This window comes from Ranitomeya imitator, chromosome 4 (genome assembly GCF_032444005.1).
Source record: "Ranitomeya imitator isolate aRanImi1 chromosome 4, aRanImi1.pri, whole genome shotgun sequence".
Classification (NCBI taxonomy): domain Eukaryota; kingdom Metazoa; phylum Chordata; class Amphibia; order Anura; family Dendrobatidae; genus Ranitomeya; species Ranitomeya imitator.
The window spans coordinates 396,343,544-396,369,532 of record NC_091285.1 but is presented as its reverse complement, the minus strand read 5'-3'; the positions used below and the strand labels follow the sequence as shown (position 1 = coordinate 396,369,532).

Here is a 25,989-nt window from a genome sequence, read left to right as displayed (position 1 = left end):
AGATGACATACAGCAGGTATATACTATATACAGGGGAGATGACATACAGGTATTTACTATATACAGGAGATGACATACAGGTGTATATTATATATAAATATATATACTGAGGGGAAAAACACCATTACTGACCCACTGCCAAACCAGTCATGCTGAAGGATGTTGCAGGCAGCAGATCACTCTCCACATCGTCTCCAGACTCTGTCACTTCTGACACATGTGACGGACACGGTGTGAGGTGAAAATGAGAGGTGTGAGGTGAAAATGAAAAGGCGTGAGTGCAAAATGAGAGGGGTGAGGGAAAATAGTGGAGTGATTGGAAAATGACAGATGTGAGGTCGAAATGACAAGTGTTAGGGGGGAATGAGAGGAGTGAGGGGGAAAATGAGAGGTGTAAGGGAGAAAATGACTGATGTGAGGTCGAAATGACAAGTGTTAGGGGGGAATGAAAGGAGTGAGGGGGAAAATAAGAGGAGTGAGGGGAAAATGAGAGGTGTGAGGGGGAAAATGAGAGAAGTGAGGTGCTAAATGAGAGGGGTGATGGGAAAATAAGAGAAGTGAGGTGCTATAACTAGCCACAGATATTTACTATGCCCAGGCACATATTTTAGGACAAAAAATGGTAATGAAAGCAATTATACATAAAATCAAGTGGGGTTGTATATAGAGGGGATGAGAGGTGTGGTATTCTGGAGTAGGGTGTATGTAGAGGAGTTGAGAGGAGTGATTTAATTCATAATTGCCTGTATATAGAGGGCTGAGGGGGTAATATACTACAAGATGGGGCTGTGTATAAATCAAGAGAGATATACTATAAGAAGGTGCTGTATATAGAGGGATAAAAAGAAAGATGTACCACATTTGTGTATAGAATGGAATAAGAGGAGATATATATTGCAGAATAAGGCCAGGGTCAGACCTAAAGTATCAAAATACAGTCCATTTTTTACGGCCGAGATGCGCAGAAAAGGTCCTGAACAGTGATCCATATTCAATGCGAGGATGCAATTTTTTCTCCAAAAATTATACGTGTGTCATCCGTATGGCAAACATATGGCATCCATATGGCGAGAGTACAGTTGAATGCTGACGCTCTCTCTCCCATCATTCCCCTCTCTGCCTCTGACACTGCGGGTGCGCGCGCACTCACTGTGTCCCAGGCTGTATACTACTGTGTGGGCTGTGTTGTATACTACTGTGTGGGCAGTGCTGTATACTACTTTGTGGGCTGTGCTGTATACTACTGTGTGGGCTGTGCTATATACTACTGTGTGGGCTGTGCTATATACTACTGTGTGGGCAGTGCTATATACTACTATGTGGGCTGTGCTGTATACTACTATGTGGGCAGTGCTGTATACTACTGTGTGGGCTGTGCTGTATACTACTGTGTGGGCTGTGCTATACACTACTGTGTGGGCTGCGCTGTATACTACTATGTGGGCAGTGCTATATACTACTATGTGGGCTGTGCTGTATACTACTGTGTGGGCTGTGCTATATACTACTGTGTGGGCTGCGCTGTATACTACTATGTGGGCAGTGCTATATACTACTATGTGGGCTGTGCTGTATACTACTGTGTGGGCTGTGCTGTATACTACTGTGTGGGCTGTGCTGTATACTACTGTGTGGGCAGTGCTGTATACTACTGTGTGGGCTGTGCTGTATACTACTGTGTGGGCAGTGCTGTATACTACTGTGTGGGCAGTGCTGTATACTACTATGTGGGCTGTGCTATGCACTACTGTGTGGGCTGCGCTGTATACTACTATGTGGGCAGTGCTATATACTAGTATGTGGGCTGTGCTGTATACTACTATGTGGGCTGTGCTGTATACTACTATGTGGGCTGTGCTGTATACTACTTTGTGGGCTGTGCTGTATACTACTATGTGGGCTGTGCTGTATACTACTATGTGGGCTGTGCTGTATACTACTGTGTGGGCTGTGCTGTATACTACTTTGTGGGCTGTGCTGTATACTACTGTGTGGGCAGTGCTGTATACTACTGTGTTGGCTGTGCTATACACTACTGTGTGGGCTGCGTTGTATACTACTATGTGGGCTGTGCTGTATACTACTATGTAGGCTGTGCTATATACTACTCTGTGGGCAGTGCTATTTACTACTATGTGGGCTGTGCTATATACTACTATGTGGGCTATGCTATATACTACTGTGTGGGCAGTGCTATATACTACTATGTGGGCTGTGCTATATACTACTATGTGGGCTGTGCTATATATTACTATATGGGCTGTGCTATATACTACTATGTGGGCTGTGCTGTATACTACTACGTGGGCTGTGCTGTATACTACTATGTGGGTTGTGCTGTATACTGCTATGTGGGTTGTGCTGTATACTGCTACATGGGCTGTGCTTTATACTGCTACATGGACAGTGCTGTATACTACTGTGTGGGCTGTGCTGTATACTCCTGTGTGGGCTGTGCTGTATACTACTGTGTGGGCTGTGCTGTATACTACTACGTGGGCTGTGTTAACTTCTATGCGGGTTGGGCTATATGATATGCGGGTTGTGCTATATGCTATGCGGGTTGTGCTATATACTTTGCGGGTTGTCCTATATACTATGTGGGTTGTGATATATACGTATGCGGGTAGTGCTATATACTTTGCGGGCTGTGCTATATACTATGCGGGCTTTGCTATATACTATGGGGGTATATTATATTCTATGGGGGAGGCCGTGTTATACACTATGTGGCTGTGTTACATACTATTGTGGGGGTATTTTATATTCTATGGGGGAGGCTGTGTTATATACTATGGGGGTATATTATATTCTATGGGGGAGGCTGTGTTATATACTATAGGGGGCTGCATTTTATTCTATGGGGGCTACATTATATATTATGGGGAGGTGGGCTGTAATATATTCTAAGGGGGCTGTATTAGATTTTATGAGGGATGATTGCATCATACTCTTTGATGGGGCTGCATTATATTCTGTGGGGAGGTGGGCTGTATTCTATTCTATTCGGGGCTACGCTATATTCTATGGGGGCTATATTATATTTATATTCTTTGAGGGGTGATTGCATCATACTCTATGAGGGGGGTGCATTAAACTATGAGGGGGCTGCATTATATTCTATGAGGTGGCTGCATTATACTATATGTGGGCTGCATTATACTGTATTGAGGATTATGGGAAATACGTTATACTATATCAAGAACTATGGGGTGCATTATACTATGGGAAGTGAATTGTACAGGGCAGCATGGTGGCGCAATGGTTAGCACAGCAGCCTTGCAGCGCTGGAGTCCTGGGTTCAATTCCCACCAAGGACAACATCTGCAAAGAGTTTGCATGTTCTCTCTCTGTTTGCGTGGGTTTCCTCTGGGTTTCCGGTTTCCTCCCACATTCCAAAGACATAGGGAATTTAGATTGTGAGCCCCAATAGGGATAGTGATGATAATGTGTGCAAACTGTAAAGCGCTGTGGAATATGTTAGTGCTATATAAAAATAAAGATTATTATTATGATGACTATGGCAGTGCATTATACTATATGGAGCACTATGAGGAGTGTATTATGCTATGTGGAGGACTGAGCAGTGTATTTTAATATATGGAGGACTATAGGGAGTGTATTATACTATATGGAGGACTGTGGTGCACATTATAATATATGGAGGACTATGGGGTGTATTTTACTAAACAAGTAAAATGCTGCATATTCAGGTTGTTTTTGCTGGAACAAAAATCCTTGTTCTCAGCAGCACATCGCCGGTGTAAACTGTAGATGTGCTGCTGATAACATGATATGGTATGGTGATCGGTTAGTGATCTATTAGTGATTGTTCTGTCCCATCATTATTCCTCAGCTGGTGGAAAGAGGCCGGGAAACAAGCGTTGAACAACTTCAATATTGTCGATCAAACTCATTTAGCGGCCTGAACTCAGCGCATGTAAATATAAGCGAAATGCTTTAGTGTGATGTGCAATATGTTATCATTTGGGCCCTATTTTAAACTTTGCCTAGGGCCCCACTTTGCCTAAAACCGGCCCTGCCTACAAGTGTACAAAGATATTATACAGTCACCATGTGACAAGTGGGCCTGTGTAACTTCAAAGGCCAGGGCTGAATTTTAGTCCAAGTCCGGCACTGCAAGCAGCTATACTGATGTAGTTGGCCGAAGATAAAATTGGTCAGCAGAGACTGCACAGGAGTATAAGGTGAATTCTACACCTAAAGATTGTGAGCCCTCGCTGGCAGGGTCCTCTCTCCTCCTGTACTAGTTGTGACTTGTATTGTTCAAGATTATTGTACTTGTTTTTATTATGCATACCCCTCCTCACATGTAAAGTGCCATGGAATAAATGGCGCTATTATAATAAATAATAATAATGAGCTTAATGATAACTCAGATTGAGGTTATTCAGGAGCATACGATATAGCGGAAGGGGTCTGCAGCATGGAAAACAAGCGGGTGCTGCTGACAAATGCAGTTTTAGCAGATAAGAAATGGACCATTCATTGTGCTAACAGAAGATGGAAGTCCAGAAGGATAGATAGAGATAAAAAAAATCACACACGAGGTACAAGAAAGAAGTGTTATGATGGGCTTAGTCAGTATATTAAAAATAACTATATATTTACTTTGCTTTGTGAAAAATATTGCGATTGTGGGAATAACCTTTTAAGCATCTTATATTGTAAATGACAGTATGCCATCAGAATATAAATGATTAAACACTGAAAGGAATTAGCCAGTGTCGGCTTCTTTTTTCTAGAAATGCCACTCTTGCATGGAATGTGTATGGCGTTCACGTGAATGGGGATGTTCAGCAATACCAGACGGAGTTCAAGGACAAGAGTTGCACTGTTTGTGAAAATAAAGCAGAATATTTTATTTTAACCTGGCAAACTCATTTGAAATAAAATAATTTAAAGACATCCATAATGTTATAATTATAGAGGAAATAAAGACTAATCTAATTTTCATTAGACAAAACGCAAGCTTTCAATTATGCATTTCCAGAAGGAATTAAAGAGAAATGTCACAGTGTGTTATCAAAGTCATTTTATAAGGTGGTGTTACACATGCAGCTCTTGGATATACGCTTGTTCAGCCCACAGCTATTCTTCTTGACTTGCCGTACACATATATGCTCAATATGACTAAGCATGCGTGTGTTCTGAAAAGGGAGAGGAGAGTAAATCACCAACGCGTTATCTGTTATCTCCTTAATATAAGCCAAATGAATGTAAAACACAATACAATACACAAATACACATTATAAGGTCGGTCAGTCCAGCTCAGTTTGGCAAGCCTCTAATGGTGAGATGTAATGGACACTAATGGTGTTGGTTATATACACTCTATCATGAGTGTAGAAAGCGTTTTTTTCTAGACAGATAATATAACTTTTTTTTTGTTTTGTATTTTTCAAAAAATGGTCAGACATACAGCAAACATAGTTGTAATACATCTGAACAAATAAGCAGTAAGAATGTAGATAAATATAAAAATTAACATAACTGATACCCATAATTATAATAGTTGAATGGCCAATTTATAATCTAAGGTTAGGTGTAATTGCCACCCATTTACTAAAACGCAGTGTCTAAATATGTTGACAGCGCGTTATAATAATTGTTCCGCTGATCAAAAAAATAGTATAAATACAAGAAAATATCTACAACTCATGTCATGAACATGTTCAAAATATGCAAACTGACATAGAAATGGGCAATTTGTTTGGTTCCCTAACTCTCCTTAATGGGGTATTCCCATCTCCAAGATCCTATCCCAATATGTAGTAGGTGTAAATCATAATATTAGCAAATACCTCCAATTAGAAATGTAGCATAGGTTTTCTGATTTGCTACGTCTCTTTCCTCGTGTGCAGGATGTGCATTTCCAATTGGAGGTATTTGCTAATATTATGATTTACACCTACTACATATTGGGATAGGATCTTGGAGATGGGAGTACCCCTATAACTACTATTATACTACTACTACGCTGCCTAACTACAAATATAGATGAACGTATCATCATTAGTGTTGAGCGATACCGTACGATACTTGAAAGTATCGGTATTGGATAGTATCGGCCGATACCCGAAAAGTATCGGATATCGCCGATACCGATATCCGATACCAATACAAGTCAATGGGACACCAAGTATCGGAAGGTATTCGGATGGTTCCCAGGGTCTGAAGGAGAGGAAACTCTCCTTCAGGCCCTGGGATCCATATTAATGTGTAAAATAAAGAATTAAAATAAAAAATATTGATATATTCACCTCTCCGGTGGACCCTGGACATCACCGCGGGTAACCGGCAGGCTTCTTTGTTTAAAATGAGCGCGTTTAGGACCTGAGGAATGACGTTGCGGCTTCTGATTGGTCGCGTGCCGCCCATGTGACCACGACGCGACCAATCAGAAGCCGCGACGTCATTCCTCAGTTCCTAAATTCCTAGAATGAGGAGTTTAGTGCCTGAGAATGACGTCGCGGCTTCTGATTGGTCGCATCGCGGTCACATGGGCGGCACGCGACCAATCAGAAGCCGCGACGTCATTCCTCAGGTCCTAAACGCGCTCATTCTAGGAATTTAGGACCTGAGGAATGACGTCGCGGCTTCTGATTGGTCGCGTCGCGGTCACATGGGCGGCACGCGACCAATCAGAAGCCGCGACGTCATTCCTCAGGTCCTAAACGCGCTCATTTTAAACAAAGAAGCCTGCCGGTTACCCGCGGTGATGTCCAGGGGCCGCCGGAGAGGTGAATATATCAATATTTTTTATTTTAATTCTTTATTTTACACCTCACTATGGTTCCGATACCGATACCCGATACCACAAAAGTATCGGATCTCGGTATCGGAATTGCGATACCGCAAGTATCGGCCGATACCCGATACTTGCGGTATCGGAATGCTCAACACTAATCATCATTCTTTTATTCTGAAATGCTATTTCATGTTCAATGCTAGTTTTGCTATTTTTGTAAATGTAATTTTATTCTTTTCTTCCCTTGCCTCTCTTTCCTCAGACTAGTCCTGGCTCAGGTCCTCTAATCACACCTTTATGGGCTAAATTGACATATTCCATACAATCACTGGAATGGTAGAACCACTGTAAATCTTGAGAATACATGACCTTAATGGACATGAAATAGTTGGTGCAGCTGATCTCTCCAAACTGTACATTTTTTACGCAGACCAAATCACTTTAGACTTTCTATTTCATGAATACTTATGGAACTCAGCTGGGTGATAGTTTGCAGTAAATGGAAAGGTTCAATTTTTAGGAAAGGGATTTTATACGAAACAGTCAGAAGTATGTACTGTAGATAAAAAGGCGTCCTGCATATTCACACAAAGCTGGGCGAGCTAGTATTTATTGGTCTTCTCTAGTACTGTCAAAGCCTGTTATCTACCAACATTTACATGACACACGAATATAATTGAAAATGTTGCCACTGAAAGTCTGTAGGCATTCATTTCAGCAAATAGATACAACAACCCTTATAAAGTGCTGCTATTGAAAATAACAATGACTAATGCATAATGATTAATAACACACTTGTAGATTTCATAATTCAAGAGAGCCTTTGTTTTGTATGACAAATAGGACAGCTTTAAGCTTTATGACTGCCCAGAGTGGATTAGACATTTGCATGATAACTGCTATTCTTGTATGAGAATAATGGAAAATACATTTTCTAAAAAGTCCCCTACTGGCTCTGGAAAGAAGAGTGCATTTAAATCCAAAATTGAGTATCCTGCAGTGATTTAAATGAACAGCATCCAGCCCACACTCAGGATTTTCAATAGATTCCAATAAAATATCTAAATCTTCAAAACTTGCCCTGCTGAGATAGGAGGAAAATGTTTAGCAAAGTGCAATAGTGTGCCATTAATGTGTTGATGAAAACACAAGGGATTCCTTGTATATGAAAGATAGATTTGATTTGATTTGCTTTGTTGAATGGAACTTACTCAAAGGAGCGTTAGGAAGAAAACTTCATGGTTAACAGTTTAAGCATTAAGAAAATCTCTGTCTTTATATAGCATTACCTAGAGCACTTTATTGTTATATGATATCAACCAGAAAAGAAAGGAATTAAGGAAATGCCCAGAACTGCTTTCAATCTTATAATACTTCCAATGTGCCTAATTCAACCTATCCTTGTCTACAGATTCCAAGGTCCAAAGAATGAATACAGTAGACACTCTTCCTGTTAAGCATACCTATCGTTAACAAAACCTATATGAAATCATGGTCTTGCTGCCCTCATCCCCAACAAGATAAAACTGCTTTGTGCACATATTAGTGTATGCATATGTATATATATTGCAGATTTTTGTGGACACTTTCTACAGCAAACCTGCAAGTATCTACCGGAAAGTCCTCAGTGTCAGATCTGTACAAAGTAGTATTGATTTTGCTGCAAATTTCCTTTGACTGCTCACATCCTTTCTTTAAAGAGAACCTGTGATATTAAAAACCGCTCTTAACCTGCAGATATGGGGTTACTCTGGGGTTAATAACGTTCTGAAGCTGCCTGATGTTGTGCCTGTGTAGCAACTCACTCGGTAAAATAGGTTATGCACTAAAAACTGCAACTGACCCTGCCAGTTCCTGTTCAGATTAGATATCCTGACTCCACAGCGCCTAGTGGTGCCTGTGGGTACAGAGACAGTCCTAACCACAGACTCTAGAAGGCAGCTCGATCTAATTGCCTAAAAAGTTGTTGAGTTGCTTCATGTTCCTCCTAAAGAACAGGAGGACAGAGCAGAGTGTGAATTACCGACAAGAGGAAAAGTGTGCTGAACAAAGGAAAGATCCAGAGTGAGTAAAGTGAATAACGTAATACCAAACAAATAATAGAGCAAGTACTGCTACCAAATATACTGCCTAGTTCCAAATGATAAACAGAAGAGAATTTCAAAGTATAGCAAAGAAACAGCAAAGCTTAGATGGAAATTCACAGACTGGCTCCAAACATCAAAATAATGTCAGAGCATCCCTATGAATCTATCACCAGGAGGAAACACCAGCAGGGGGACAGAATATAAAGCTTCACCCAAAAGGAGATAGGTGGACAAATAAGAACAATTGTCTGCTAGACAGACTGCAGCCAGAATAGCAGAAAACAAACACCCAGAGAAAAGGTGTGTCTCCTGTGGCTCAGCAGAAAGAGAAGCTGACCACAGAACACAAGCTCAAGAGATTGAATCTGGGAATATGACACCAGGGTCCTGGTCATCACAGTGACATTGTTTTCCACACGGCGAGAGAGATGTTATGCTTGGAGGCAAGGAAGACTTACTCTCACCAGGTAAACACAAACATGCAACATGTTCACACTCCAGGCCACAAGGGGGAGCTTTTGATCCTATTCCTAGGTGACTCCCCTATATATATTGTGATTTGGAGGGAACGTGAGTCAGATAGTGCCAGAGAGCAGACTGGAGCAGTCTGAGGCAGGAAGAACGTATGAGGAGCCGTGCAGCCATGTGTTCTGGACAGAGATAATACCGAAAGCAGAACAGATTGCAGCGAGCATGTAGGAGAGCGAAGTACAGGAGAGTGATATCAGGGGAGACCAGCTGTGAATGGGCTGCCTCCCTCTGAGGCGCAGATCACTGGTAGCCAGAACACCGAGGTTGTAATGGACTCTAAGACTTACAGCAGAGACCGGCAGGACAGCTGAACTTCAAGTTACCTGTCCGCCTCAATACCCAGGAGGCACAGTGACGCATAGAGCCCGGGTCATGATAGAGATCCTGTAAAAAGGCTTGAGTCACCTGTCATATGGGTTTGTGTCCTATCCTATATGGGGGACAGAGAAGAACTGTGAGGACCTTATCAGAAGCCATAGGCAGTAAGGGACTACAACACCACCGTGCTAGAGGAAGGCTTTTAAGTCCACCAGGAAAAGGAGACTCCCAACTTGCCTCCAAGCCGGCCGGATACTGCCTATCCTGTGATCTGGTACCCTGGACTGTGGCTGCCTGAAGTCTTCAGTAAACCAGGTAAAGAGACTGCAAAGCTGTGTCCTCGTTCTTTACTGCGCCATTCACCATCTTCCATCTACACACCGGGAGCCCTGGGGATATACTTCACCTGTGGGAAGTTATACTATCTAGCTGCCATAACATCACCCCAGAGGACCCCTTAAAGCAGCGTCAGTCCCCACTGATCGAATACCACAGGTGGCATCACGATTCACGAACATAAACTTTAATTAATTTCCCTTTTACAGGGGTACCCTGGGCCTCGGACAAGGTCGCCACAGTGGCATCCCCCTGTGAACACCAGACTCGGTACCAGGTACCCCACGGCCCTGGCGGGCAACTCACCAGCAGTGGAGGATATGAACTTTATTCTTCCAGGCGCCCATGGGTTTTCAATAATAGGGGTGTGGTCAGTGCAGTTTCAGCCACCAATCAATACATAGTGAGCGCAGCTTTAACCATGGCTCAAAACTGACTGACAGCTTGCTCAGCATTAGGGTACGTCATTGTAGTTGTAAGGAGCAATGTTTTTCCTTGTGGAGAGTAACATGCCAAACCTGGCATGCCAATGTGAGGAGACTTTTAAGCCTTTCAATGCTCATCTGGGAAATTAAATATGCAAATTGCCTCTTAAGAGAGGAAGAGGACTAGAACTCAAGTGCCACCTATTGGAGGAGGCAATCCTAAAAGTTGATATCAACCCTTTAACAAGCCTTGTCCCATGGCTTAGGATAAAAGCCAAACCAAAATCTCAATTTGCAGACACTGTGTTTCAAGGTGCTGCCCCTCATCAGTGCAAAGTGTGAGAGCTTGGCTGGGTGAGAAATTGTCTTTTCAGAGAAGAAAAGTACTGGAACTCTAGTGCCACCTATTGGAAGTAGCAATCCTAAAAGTCAATATCGGCCCTTTAATGGGCCTTGGGTTACCTAGCTAGAGGTTTACTCAGACTTAGTTCACTTCCTCCGTATGCTGAATCATTTGCTACACCTCTGCAGTGGAGAGTAGTGATTGTAAAAATCTCATCTACTTTTCTGATCCTGTATTCCCTTGCTAATTTTCAGTCCCAAGATTATGATGGATGGAAAATCTGTAACATCTAACAACATACCTAATACGTCCATTAACTGTTTTTATTTTAAGTGGGTTACTCTACATTACTGTATCTATAGTTGCAGTAAATTTCTTTCCTCCACTTCCCAGACATACATTGTTCAATGTCTTGCCTGCCCCAATCTGAAATTTTGTTTCTCTGTTATGCTTATATGCAGTTAGGCAGGCAAGACAGCAGGAGCAGAGAAAAAGTCCCCCACTTTGGGTAATTATTTTGCATTTCTGCTAGTGGAAGCAGTCTCCCCCTGTAGAAGGTACACAAGCTGAGCTGAAACGCGTGTAGGGGTCGTTGCACCGCATGTCTGAGGTAACTGTTAACCATCATGCTCTTTTTGCCCCTTTATCTCTTTACCACCTATTGGTGATTGTCACCGGTGGCATTAATTCCTTTTTTTCAGTGATATAGTACTTACCTGGGATATATTTACCGTATATACTCGAGTATAAGCCAACCCGAGTATAAGCCGACCCCCCTAATTTTGCCACAAAAAACTGGGAAAACTTATTGACTCGAGTATAAGCCTAGGGTAGGAAATGCAGCAGCTACTGGTAAATTTAAAAAATAAAAATAGATGCTCCATACCGTTCATTATTGCCCCATAGATGCTCCATATACAACTGTGCTATATAGAATGCTCTGCACCATTCATTATGGCCCCAAAGATGCTCCACATAAAGCTGTGCCATATGGAATGCTCTATACTGTTCATTATGGCCCCATTGATGCTCCATAGAAAGCTGTGCCATATATATAATGCTCTGTACTGTTGATTATGGCCCCATAGATGCTCCATATAAAGCTGTGCCCCATATATATTGCTCTGCACCGTTGATTATGGCCCCATAGATGCTCCTTATAAAGCTGTGCCCCATATATATTGCTCTGCACCGTTGATTATGGCCCCATAGATGCTCCATATAAAGCTGTGCCCCATATATATTGCTCTGCACCGTTGATTATGGCCCCATAGATGCTCCTTATAAAGCTGTGCCCCATATATATTGCTCTGCACCATTGATTATGGCCCCATAGATGCTCCTTATAAAGCTGTGCCATATAGCCATATATATACTGCTCTGCACCGTTGATTATGGCCCCATAGATGCTCCATATAAAGCTGTGCCCCATATATATTGCTCTGCACCGTTGATTATGGCCCCATAGATGCTCCTTATAAAGCTGTGCCCCATATATATTGCTCTGCACCGTTGATTATGGCCCCATAGATGCTCCTTATAAAGCTGTGCCCCATATATATTGCTCTGCACCGTTGATTATGGCCCCATAGATGCTCCTTATAAAGCTGTCCCCCATATATATTGCTCTGCACCGTTGATTATGGCCCCATAGATGCTCCTTATAAAGCTGTCCCCCATATATATTGCTCTGCACCGTTGATTATGGCCCCATAGATGCTCCTTATAAAGCTGTGCCATATAGAATGCTGCTGGTGCTGCAATAAAAAAAAAAATCGCATACTCACCTCTCTTACTCAGGGTGTTGGCGCTTTCAATATTTACCTGCTCCTCGTGCGGCTCCGTCTCCAGCACTGACGCTCAGCAGAGGGCGCGCACTGACTATGTCACCGCGCCCTCTGACCTGAGCGTCACTGCTAGAGGACGCTGGAGATGGAGCCGTACCGGAGCGAGGAGCAGGTAAATATCGCGCAGCGCTACGCTCCCCGTATACTTACCTGCTCCTGGCGCGGTCCCTGCAGTCCCTGGCTTCCCCGGCGCTGCAGCTTCTTCCTGTAATTGAGCTGTCACAGTTACCGATCATTTACAGCAATGAATATGCGGCTCCTCCCCTATGGGAGGTGGAGCCGCCTATTCAATTCTGTAATGAGCGGTGCCATGTGACCACTCAGTACAGGAAGAATCTGCAGCGCCGGGGAAGCCAGGGACTGCAGGGACCGCGCCAGGAGCAGGTAAGTATAATTACACAGCCCCCACTCCCCTTCCCCTGCCGACCTCTCGGTATATGACTCGAGTATAAGCCGAGAGGGGGACTTTCAGCCCAAAAAAGTGGGCTGAAAATCTCGGCTTATACTCGAGTATATATGGTATTTACATTTTATTCTAGTGGGTATCTTGTACTTATTTCTTTACCTCTTACCTGCGGTGCCACCTTGATTGGTAGTTCTCATTGTCTGATCACCCTTCCAGTACTATTATTGTTGCATATCTTTTAATACAATTTTCTTAATAAAGTGTTACATTTTAGTGATTTCTTGTTCTCGTATGTGCATTTTTTCTCTATATGATTTAGTTATTTTGTGCAGTATTCCTGCAAATTTATATTTAGAAAGTGTATAACACCTTGTATGCTAATTAGTGTTGAGCATTCCGATACCGCAAGTATCGGGTATCGGCCGATACTTGCGGTATCGGAATTCCGATACCGAGATCCGATATTTTTGTGATATCGGGTATCGGTATCGGAAGTGTAAAATAAAGAATTAAAATAAAAAATATTGTTATATTCACCTCTCCGGCGGCCCCTGGACATCAGCGGGAGGATCCGGCGTCCGGCACGGCTTCTTTCTTCAAAATGCGCGCCTTTAGGACCTGTGGTATGACGTCCCGGCTTCTGATTGGTCGCGTGCCGCCCATGTGACCGCCACGCGACCAATCAGAAGCCGCGACGTCATTCCTCAGCTAAAGTCCTAGAATGAGCGCCTTCTAGGACCTGAGGAATGACGTCGCGGCTTCTGATTGGTCGCGTGGCGGTCACATGGGCGGCACGCGACCAATCAGAAGCCGGGACGTCATTCCACAGGTCCTAAAGGCGCGCATTTTGAAGAAAGAAGCCGTGCCGGACGCCGGATCCTCCCGCTGATGTCCAGGGGCCGCCGGAGAGGTGAATATAACAATATTTTTTATTTTAATTCTTTATTTTACACTTTAATATGGATCCCAGGGCCTGAAGGAGAGTTTCCTCTCCTTCAGACCCTGGGATCCATGAGGATACATTCCGATACTTGATGTCCCATTGACTTGTATTGGTATCGGATATCGGTATCGGCGATATCCGATATTTTTCGGGTATCGGCCGATACTATCCGATACCGATACTTTCAAGTATCGGACGGTATCGCTCAACACTAATGCTAATACATATCGGCAGAATAGGACAACAACATTTTAGCACCGGCGTCCCCCCAACATGTTTCACCGCACCATCACTGGCGTTTAAGCCTACGTTCTATCCCCTGATGATGCCGCTAGCATTGTGAAACATTTAGGAGGGACGCTGGTGCTAAAATTTGTTGTTCTATTCTGCCAATATGTATTAGCATACCGATTGCTAGGCACTTTCTAAATATAAATTAGCAGGAATACTGCATAAAATAACTGCAGACTTCTGAGACAGATTAAAGGGCAAAAAGGAGCAGCATCCAGGTGAAAAAGACTTGATAAAGACCAACACTGGTCGAAACGTTGTATCATGGTGGAATAAAGATTTTTTCTCCTTTTCACCTGGACTAGATGCTGCTCCTTTTTGCCTTTTGATTGCTGTATCTCCAATTAGGTTTATTGGAGTTGGAACGTGCATCCCTATACTGAAGTGCTGTTGGCTGCTGTTTTTTTCTATATGCTGTTTTGAGACAGATTAGGGACAAAATGGTTTACACCCTTTGTATATACTTTATTTTAATTGATAGATTTTAATTAATTGTCATAAAAATTAGGCCTATTTTGACTTTTTCATCCCTCAGATAAGACCCTATGGTGTTTGGTGTCCCCTCCATTTTCTCAGTTTTTGCATCAGCAGATAAACTATCTGGTCCATCATGTCATATATATACAGTACATACAGTTGTGTGAAAAAGTGCTTTCCTCCTTCTTGATTCCCTATTCATTTTCATGTTTGTCACATTTAAATGTTTCAGATCAACAAACAAATTTAAATATTAGACAAAGATAACACAAGTAAATAAAAAATGTAGTTTTTAACTGAAGGTCTTTGTTATTAAGGGAAAAAAATCCAAACCTACAGGGCCCTGTGTGAAAAAAAGTGATTGTTCATCTCTAACCATTAGCATATAAACAACAGAGGAGCAAGATACCTTGTTTGTGGAAATAAAGAAATTAGGCTTTTGGGGCAATATCTACTATATTAACCCCTCTGTGACCTTAGACGTACTATCCCGTCGAGGTGCCCTGGGCTTATCTGACCCTGGACGGGATAGTACGTCATAGCCGATCGGCCGCGCTCACGGGGGGAGCGCGGCCGATCGCGGCCGGGTGTCAGCTGCTTATCGCAGCTGACATCCGGCACTATGTGCCAGGAGCGGTCACGGACCGCCCCCGGCACATTAACCCCTGGCACACCACGATCAAAGATGATCGCGATGTGCCGGCGGTGCAGGGAAGCACCGCGCAGGGAGGGGGCTCCCTGCGGGCTTCCCTGAGCCCCCCGCAGCAACGCGATGTGATCGCGTTGCTGCGAGGGTCTCCTCACCTCCCTCCCTGCTCGAGCCCCGGATCCAAGATGGCCGCGGATCCGGGTCCTGCAGGGAGGGAGGTGGCTTCACAGAGCCTGCTTAGAGCAGGCACTGTGAAGGCTGCAGCGCTGCATGTCAGATCAGTGATCTGACAGAGTGCTGTGCAAACTGTCAGATCACTGATCTGTGATGTCCCCCCCTGGGACAAAGTAAAAAAGTAAATAAAAAATTTTCCAAATGTGTAAAAAAAATATTCCAAAATAATGAAAAAAAAAAAAAAAATATTATTCCCATAAATACATTTCTTCATCTAAATAAAAAAAAAAAACAATAAAAGTACACATATTTAGTATCGCCGCGTCCGTAACGACCCGACCTATAAAACTGTCCCACTAGTTAACCCCTTCAGTAAACACCGTAAGAAAAAAAAAAAAAAAATGAGGCAAAAAACAACGCTTTATTATCATACCGCCGAACAAAAAGTGGAATAACACGTGATCAAAAGGACAGATATAAATAACCATGGTACCGCTGAAAGCGTCATATTGTCCCGCAAAAAAAGAGCCGCCATACAGCATCATCAGCAAAAAAATAAAAAAGTTATAGTCCTGAGAATAAAGCGATGCAAAAATAATTATTTTTTCTGTAAAATAGTTTTTATCGTATAAAAGCACCAAACCATAAAAAAATGATATAAATGAGGTATCGCTGTAATCGTACTGACCCGAAGAATAAAACTGATTTATCAATTTTACCAAACGCGGAACGGTATAAACGCCTCCCCCAATAGAAATTCATGAATAGCTGGCTTTTGGTCATTCTTCCTCACAAAAATCGGAATAAAAAGCGATAAAAAAATGTCACGTGCCCAAAAATGTTTTCAATAAAAACGTCAACTCGTCCCGCAAAAAACAAGACCTCACATGACTCTGTGGACCAAAATATGGAAAAATTATAGCTCTCAAAATGTGGTATTGCAAAAAATATTTTTTGCAATAAAAAGGGTCTTTCAGTGTGTGACGGCTGCCAATCATAAAAATCCGCTAAAAAACTCGCTATAAAAGTAAATCAAACCCCCCTTCATCACCCCCTTAGTTAGGGAAAAATAAAAAAAAATGTATTTATTTCCATTTTCCCATTAGGGCTAGGGTTAGGGCTAGGGTTAGGGCTAGGGTTAGGGCTAGGGTTAGGGCTAGGGTTAGGGCTAGGGTTAGGGCTAGGGCTAGGGTTAGGGTTAGGGCTAGGGTTAGGGCTAGGGTTAGGGCTAGGGTTAGGGTTAGGGCTAGGGTTAGGGCTAGGGTTAGGGCTAGGGTTAGGGTTAGGGCTAGGGTTAGGGCTAGGGTTAGGGCTAGGGTTAGGGTTAGGGTTGGGGCTACAGTTAGGGTTGGGGCTAAAGTTAGGGTTAGGGTTTAGATTACATTTACAGTTGGGAATAGGGTTGGGATTAGGGTTAGGGGTGTGTCAGGGTTAGAGGTGTGGTTAGGGTTACCGTTGGAATTAGGGTTAGGGGTGTGTTTAGATTAGGGTTTCAGTTATAATTGGGGGGTTTCCACTGTTTCGGCACATCAGGGGCTCTCCAAACACGACATGGCGTCCGATCTCAATTCCAGCCAATTCTGCGTTGAAAAAGTAAAACAGTGCTCCTTCCCTTCCGAGCTCTCCTGTGTGCCCAAACAGGGGTTTACCCCAACATATGGGGTATCAGCGTACTCAGGACAAATTGGACAACAACTTTTGTGGACCAATTTCTCCTGTTACCTTTGGGAAAATACAAAACTGGGGGCTAAAAAATAATTTTTGTGGGAAAACAAAAAGATTTTTTATTTTCACGGCTCTGCGTTATAAACTGTAGTGAAACACTTGGGGGTTCAAAGTTCTCACAACACATCTAGATAAGTTCATTGAGGGGTCTAGTTTCCAATATGGGGTCACTTGTGGGGGGTTTCTACTGTTTAGGTACATTAGGGGCTCTGCAAACGCAATGTGACGCCTGCAGACCAATCCATCTAAGTCTGCATTCCAAATGATGCTCCTTCCCTTCCGAGCCCTCCCATGCGCCCAAACGGTGGTTCCCCCCCACATATCGGGTATCAGCGTACTCAGGACAAATTGGACAACAACATTTAGGGTCCAATTTCTCCTGCTAACCTTGGAAAAATACAAAACTGGGGGCTAAAATATAATTTTTGTGGAAAAAAAATATTTTTTATTTGCATGGCTCTGCGTTATAAACTGTAGTGAAATACTTGGGGGTTCAAAGCTCTCACAACACATCAAGATGAGTTCCTTAGGGGGTCTACTTTCCAAAATGGTGTCACTTGTGGGGGGTTTCTACTGTTTAGGTACATTAGGGGCTCTGCAAACGCAATGTGACGCCTGCAGACCATTCCATCTAAGTCTGCATTCCAAATGGCGCTCCTTCCCTTCCGAACCCTCCCATGCGCCCAAACGGTGGTTCCCCCCCACATATGGGGTATCAGCGTACTCAGGACAAATTGGACAACAACTTTTGGGGTCCAATTTCTCCTGTTACCCTAGGGAAAATACAAAACTGGGGGCTAAAAAATAATTTTTGTGGGAAAAAAAATTTGTTTTATTTTTATGGCTCTGCATTATAAACTTCTGTGAAGCCCTTGGTGGGTCAAAGTGCTCACCACACATCCAGATAAGTTCCTTAGGGGGTCTACTTTCCAAAATGGTGTCACTTGTGGGGGGTTTCAATGTTTAGGCACATCAGTGGCTCTCCAAACGCAACATGGCGTCCCATCTCAATTCCTGTCAATTTTGCATTGAAAAGTCAAACTGCGCTCCTTCCCTTCCGAGCTCTCCCATGCGCCCAAACAGTGGTTTACTGCCACATATGGGGTATCAGCGTACTCAGGACAAATTGGACAACAACTTTTGAGGTCCAATTTCTTCTCTTACCCTTGGAAAAATAAAAAATTGGGGACAAAAATATAATTTTTGTGAAAAAATATGATTTTTTATTTTTACGGTTCTGCATTATAAACTTCTGTGAAGCACTTGGTGGGTCAAAGTGCTCACCACACATCCAGAAAAGTTCCTTAGGGGGTCTACTTTCCAAAATGGTGTCACTTGTGGGGGGTTTCAATGTTTAGGCACATCAGTGGCTCTCCAAACGCAACATGGCGTCCCATCTCAATTCCTGTCAATTTTGCATTGAAAAGTCAAACTGCGCTCCTTCCCTTCCGAGCTCTCCCATGCGCCCAAACAGTGGTTTACTGCCACATATGGGGTATCAGCGTACTCAGGACAAATTGGACAACAACTTTTGAGGTCCAATTTCTTCTCTTACCCTTGGAAAAATAAAAAATTGGGGGCAAAAATATAATTTTTGTGAAAAAATATGATTTTTTATTTTTACGGTTCTGCATTATAAACTTCTGTGAAGCACTTGGTGGGTCAAAGTGCTCACCACACATCCAGATAAGTTCCTTAGGGGGTCTACTTTCCAAAATGGTGTCACTTGTGGGGGGTTTCAATGTTTAGGCACATCAGTGGCTCTCCAAACGCAACATGGCGTCCCATCTCAATTCCTGTCAATTTTGCATTGAAAAGTCAAATAGCGCTCCTTCCCTTCCGAGCTCTCCCATGCGCCCAAACAGTGGTTTACTGCCACATATGGGGTATCAGCGTACTCAGGACAAATTGGACAACAACTTTTTGGGTCCAATTTCTCCTGTTACCCTTGGTAAAATAAAACAAATTGGAGCTGAAGTAAATTTTTTGTGTAAAAAAGTTAAATGTTCATTTTTATTTAAACATTCCAAAAATTCCTATTAAACACCTGAAGGGTTAATAAACTTCTTGAATGTGGTTTTGAGCACCTTGAGGGGTGCAGTTTTTAGAATGGTGTCACACTTGGGCATTTTCTATCATATAGACCCCTCAAAATGACTTCAAATGAGACGTGGTCCCTAAAAAAAAATGGTGTTGTAAAAATGAGAAATTGCTGGTCAACTTTTAACCCTTATAACTCCCTAACAAAAAAAAAAATTGGTTCCAAAATTATGCTGATGTAAAGGAGACATGTGGGAAATGTTACTTATTAAGTATTTTGTGTGACATATCTCTGTGATTTAATTGCATAAAAATTCAAAGTTTGAAAATTGCGAAATTTTCAAAATTTTCGCCAAATTTCCGTTTTTTTCACAAATAAACGCAGGTACTATCAAAGAAATTTTACCACTATCATGAAGTACAATATGTCACGAGAAAACAATGTCAGAATCACCAGGATCCGTTGAAGCGTTTCGGAGTTATAACCTCATAAAGGGACAGTGGTCAGAATTGTAAAAATTGGCCTGGTCATTAACGTGCAAACCACCCTTGGGGGTAAAGGGGTTAAGCTGAATGAGTGTGTGTGTGTGTGTGTGTGTGTGTATGTGTGTGTGTATGTCCGGGATTGGCATCTGCACCGTCGCAGCTACAGCCACAAAATTTTGCACAGTCACACGTCTGGACCCCGAGAGCGTCATAGGCTATGTTGTGAGGTGAAATATTAACCCCGCGCTTTCCAATTCACCAAACAATTTTGCCCCTATCTACATAATGGGGAAAAAAGTGAAAGGAAAAGTGTTGGAGGCGTCGCAGCTACAGAAACAAAATTTTGCACAGTCACACGTCGGGACCCTGAGAGCGTCATAGCCTACGTTGTGAGGTGAAATTTTAACCCCGTGCTTTCCAATTCACCAAACAATTTTGCCCCTATCTACATAATGGGGAAAAAAGTGAAAGGAAAAGTATTGGAGGCGTCGCAGCTACAGCCACAAAATTTTGCACAGTCACACGTCTGGACCCTGAGAGCGTCATAGGCTATGTTGTGAGGTGAAATTTTAACTCCGCGCTTTCCAATTCACCAAACTATTTTTCCCCTATCTACATAATGGGGAAAAGTGAAAGGAAAAGTGTTGGAGGCAAATTGACAGCTGCCAGATGTGAACAAGGGGGACTTAAAGAATGAGAGCGATGGCGCAAAAGAGTATATACCGATCAGTTGCTAAGGTGGGGCCCCGACATGGGATACTCACCACACACGGGGATATGAACACACACACAAAATGCGCCACACACTATTACGTGCTTGAACACATATACCACCCTCAGCACACATTTCACCACACATACACCAACCTCGCCACATAAAAGTCAAAACACAAAAGTCGCCGCTCAAAACTTGCCACGCGCAAAACTCGCCACATGCAAAAACTAGGCTCACGCAAAACTCGCCACAAGTGCAAAACTCACCTCATGGAAAACTCACCACACGCAAAACTTGCACACGCGGAAAAATTGTCACATGCACAAAATTTGCAACACATGCAAAAGTTGCCTCACACAAAACTTGCACATACTCAAAAGGCACCAGACATAAAACTCACCACGCGCAAAACTCGCCATGCGCAAAACTTGCTGCACACAACTTGCTACACTAACCTGTCACATGCAACTCGACACACAAAAAGTTGCTACACGCATGTTGCCACACAAAACTCATCTCACAAAAGTCGCTACATGCATGTCGCCACACACAACTCAACACACACAACTTGACAAACGAAACTCGCCCTAAAACACACACAAGTCTGGTATTAGCCTTCAAAAATAAAAATCTGATTAATAAGCAGAGAAACTACAAGAGCAACAAATGCACCATATAGGAAATACAGCAGCTGTCAGTCACATGACCTGTCTATTATGTGTATGTGTGAGCTAATACATACTGCCAGGGGGAGGGCTTCCTGTTGGCTAGGGATTTATCAGGCTGCCAATTTATCTTACAAATACTGAGGTAAAAATACTGAGCAAATAACGTGTTAACGAGGTCTAATACAGGAGATCACACAGGTATATACTATATACAGGGGAGATGACACACAGATATATACTATATACAGGAGAGATGACACACAGGTATATACTATATAGAGGAGATGACATACAGGTACATACTATATACAGGAGGAGATGACATACAGGTATATACTATATACAGGAGGAGATGAGACACGTATATACTATATACAGGAGCAGATTACCTACAGGTATATACTATATACAGGAGGAGATGACATACAGGTATATGCTATATATAGAAGATGACATACAGGTATATACTATATACAGGAGGAGATGACACACAGATATATACTATATACAGGGGAGATGACACACAGGTATATACTATATACAGGAGGAGATGACATACAGGTATAAACTATATATAGAAGGAGATGACATACACGTATATACTATATATAGGAGGAGATGACATACACGTATATACTATATATAGGAGGAGATGACATACAGTTATATACTATATATAGGAGGAGATGACATACAGGTATATACTATATACAGGGGAGATGACACACAGCAGGTATATACTATATACAGGGGAGATGACATACAGGTATATACTATATACAGGAGATGACATACAGATGTATACTATATATAAGGGAGATGACAAACATGTATATACTGAGGTGATGAGGTGAAAATGAGAGGTGTGAGGTGAAAATGAAAAGGTGTGAATGCAAAATGAGAGGAGTGAGGAAAAATAGTGGAGTGATCAGAAAATGACAGATGTGAGGTTGAAATGACAAGTGTTAGGGGGGAATGAGAGGAGTGAGGGAGAAAATGAGAGATGTGAGGGAGAAAATGAGAGATGTGAGGGGGAAAATGAAAGATGTGATTGGGAAAATGAGAGGCGTGATGGGAAAATAAGAGAAGTGAGGTGCTATAACTAACCACAGATATTTACTATGCCCAGGCAACGCCGGGCTCTTCAGCTAGTTATAAGATAAAGTTTCTAATTCTGTATTATTGTCAGACAGTGTAAATGTAAGGCCCTTTTGTACTGACGGGTAATCCATCAGATTCTAATGGTGACTACCCATCATTCACGATAACTGTGTAATGTAAATGGGTTGAGTAACTGAACAATGTTTCCAAAAATGCTTGTTTATCACACATGAAATAGTTTAACTGATAGAAAAAAACAACAAAAAGGAGAAGTGAAAATGCAAGTCCAAAAAAAGGTTCCAATGCAGTTAGAGGATTGGAACAAATAAATTCGCAATTACTGAAAAAAACTTTCTTCGCTAATTCAATTAAATATTCTTTTCATAGTATTAAAGGAAATGTTTGAGTTCATGTATTCAACACAGAGCACAATGTTCAATGTTACAATGTAATGATCACTTACTATAAGTGTGAAAAATGCATGAGTGAAGAGGCCAGTTGATTACTGCTGGAACCAGCAACCAGAGCTGAATCCTGACAGTATATTACAATCTGTTAGAATTGACATGCTACAGTGCTTCATTTTAGAATTAAGGGACTTGTCCAGGTTTGAGATGAAAGTCTGCAGTCACTCTATGTGACTGAAGACTTGTGAATTCTAACACTGTGTGCACTGCACACTTTTAGGATTCTCCATTGCTGGTGGCAAGGGTGGACTGTCATGTGAGTACAAGTATGCAATTTGTGTACTTCTGGCCACATTCCAACTAGATGTGTCCAGCCTCTATCAAATAATTTTCAAAGCATGTCTAGTCAGTACATGACCGCATGTATGCAGTCTAAATACTTGAGGTTTCATTACCTCACACTCTCACTCCTGGCACCAGAGAATCATGCATGCTGTGAGAATTCAGAAGTCTGCTGTCACATAGAATGACTGCAGACTCACCACAAACTTGGACAACCCCTTTAATGCTCCTAACATATATAAAAACATAGTAATCCTTAACTTTTCAGACAGCATAGCACTTTATCAACCTAGCCATGAATCACGTAATCTTTTAATATATGGATTGTTACAAGATCAGAACCAATAGCATATGAATCTATCACCAGAACCACCAGCAGTACAGAAATGTAGCACTATAACCCCCATCAGTACAGAAGCACAGCATACAAAAACTCATCAGTACAGAAATACATCACTGGAACCAGCAGCAGTACAGAAATTGATCTTCAGAATCACCAGCAGTACAGAAATTCATCATCAGAACCAACAGCAGTGCAGAAATTAATCCATATAACCCCATTAGTACAGAAATGCAGCACCAAACCTTCATCAGTACAGGAATGCATCACAAGAATACATCACTAGTACCACCATCAGTACATGACTTCGGCATCAGAACCACCAGCAGTACATGGTACATCAATTGTAATGTCAGGTCAGATCCATATATACATACATTTGTATGGCATGAACCTACAACTTGCACTATGTCCTTACAAATGGTAAGAAGTCGCTGAGAGCTGTTGCTGATCAGACAGCAGATTATACAGGAACAACAGTATTGTTGAGAATTAGGCCATGTTCACACGTTCCTGATTTCCCTGCTGTTTTTTCTGCACTAAAAACCGCAGCTCTTGGCAGAAAACGCAGGTGCGGTTTTTGGTGCGTTTTTGGTGCGTTTTTTGATGCGTTTTTTGATGCGGTTTTTAGTGCGGTTTTTTATGCAGTTTTCTCTGCAGAGTCTGTGTGTTTTCTAGGAAGTTTTTTTAGGGTTAAAATGGCTGAAAATACCCTAACCCTACCCCTAACCCTACCCCTACCCCTAACCCTAACCCTACCCCTAGCCCTACCCCTAACCCTACCCCTAACCCTACCCTTACCCCTAACCCTACCCCTAACCCTACCCCTAACCCTACCCCTAACCCTAACCCTACCCCTAACCCTAACCCTGGTTCTAACTGTAGTGAGGGGAAAAAAAAAATTCTTTATTTTATTATTGTTACTACCTATGGGGGTGATAAGGGGGGAGTCATTTACCTTTTTTTTATTGTGATCACTGTGAGGTTATCACAGTGATCAAAATGTGCCTGGAACGAATCTGCCGGCCGGCAGATTCGGCGGGCGCACTGCGCATGCGCCCGCCATTTTGGAAGATGGCAGCGCCCAGGGAGAAGACGGCCGGACGGACACCGGGAGGTCCGGTAAGTATAAGGGGGGGAGATGAGGGCACGGGGGGCGTCAGGGCACGGGGGGTGGCATCGGAGCATGGGGGGGTGGGATTGGGGCACGGGGGGACAGCCACACTCCGCCCACGCACTTCCTGCTGCAGCGGTTCTGCACCACAAACCGCAGAAAACCCGCAGATATTTTTTTCGTCTGCGGGTTTTACTGTGGGTTTGACCCTCACAATGGAGGTCTATGGGCGCAGAACCGCTGCAGTTCTGCACAAAGAAGTGACATGGTACTTCTTTTTTACCGCAGCTATTCAGCTCGGCTTTTTTAGTGCATTTCCGCAATGTGGGCACAGTGGTTCCTGTTTTCCATAGGGTACATTGTACTGTACCCTGCATGGAAAACAGCTGCGGACCCGCAGCGGCAAAATCGCGGCGGTTCCGCAGTTAAAAATGCACTGTGTGAACATGGCCTTAGTATCACAAAAAAAACTACATCCAGATGATACCTTATAAATGACATTATCTTTGATTGAAGTTGTTCTCTTTCTTTTCTTTACCTTACTGCAGCAATGCCATGATGACTTTTCACAGCCACAGCTCATCTCTACAGACTTCCATCTTCTCCATGTGCAGCACATCCTGACATGATGTCCTTAAAAATTGCAATGGCATCATAATTCTTCTGAATAAAAATATCTGCCCTACACTGAGCCCCTAAATAAGTAATTGCTTACTATTGCCTCACTATATTCCCTGCATAAAATATGACCCACATACTGTCGCTCTTATGTTACATGCCCTCCACACTGCCCTCTCCTTTCCATACTTGGTCCCCTCTTCCCCCTTATAGGGCCCAGTCTCTGTACCATGCCCCCTCATCACAATCCCCCTCTTTGGCATACTGTCCACTCCTGACTGTGACCTTACATGGTTCCTCCATGCCAACCCCAACACACTAGTCAGTCTTTATTCTCTGCCTAATCACGCTTTTCTCCCCTATACTGTCTCCTCACACTATTCCCATCAATAGTTTCCTTACACATTTCCCCCTCACTACTCCTGCAAAGTATGTCCTACAAGGAACGGTTAAAGGATCTGGGAATGTTTAGATTGCAAAGAAGATGGCTAAGAGGAGACTTAATAGCTGTCTACAAATATGTGAGGGGATGTCACAGTGTAGAGGGATAATCCCTATTCTCATTTGCACATGGAAACATGAGAAGCAATGAAATGAAACTGAAAGGCAGAAGATACAGTTTAGATATTAGGAAAAAACTGTTTGACAATGAGCGTGATCAATGAGTGGAGCCAGATGTAATGAGAGGTGGTGATTTCTCCAGTGGAAGTTTTAAAAAAGAGGCTGAACAGACAACTGTATGAGATGGTTTAAAAATCCTGCACTGCATTGAGCAGGGGGTTGGACACGATGACCCTTGAGGTCCCTTCCAACTCTAACATTCTATGATTCTAT

General features: G+C 42.7%; 1 long non-coding RNA gene across 1 annotated transcript in view; it reads right to left on the bottom strand.

The window, feature by feature from the left end:
• Positions 1-4,897: 4,897 nt before the first annotated feature.
• LOC138674140 (uncharacterized) overlaps positions 4,898-25,989 on the bottom strand; it is a 73,233-nt gene continuing 52,141 nt past the window's right edge. The window contains exon 3 of the long non-coding RNA XR_011320505.1: positions 4,898-5,171. This is a non-coding gene — a long non-coding RNA (uncharacterized lncRNA). The remainder of the gene's footprint in view (positions 5,172-25,989) is intronic.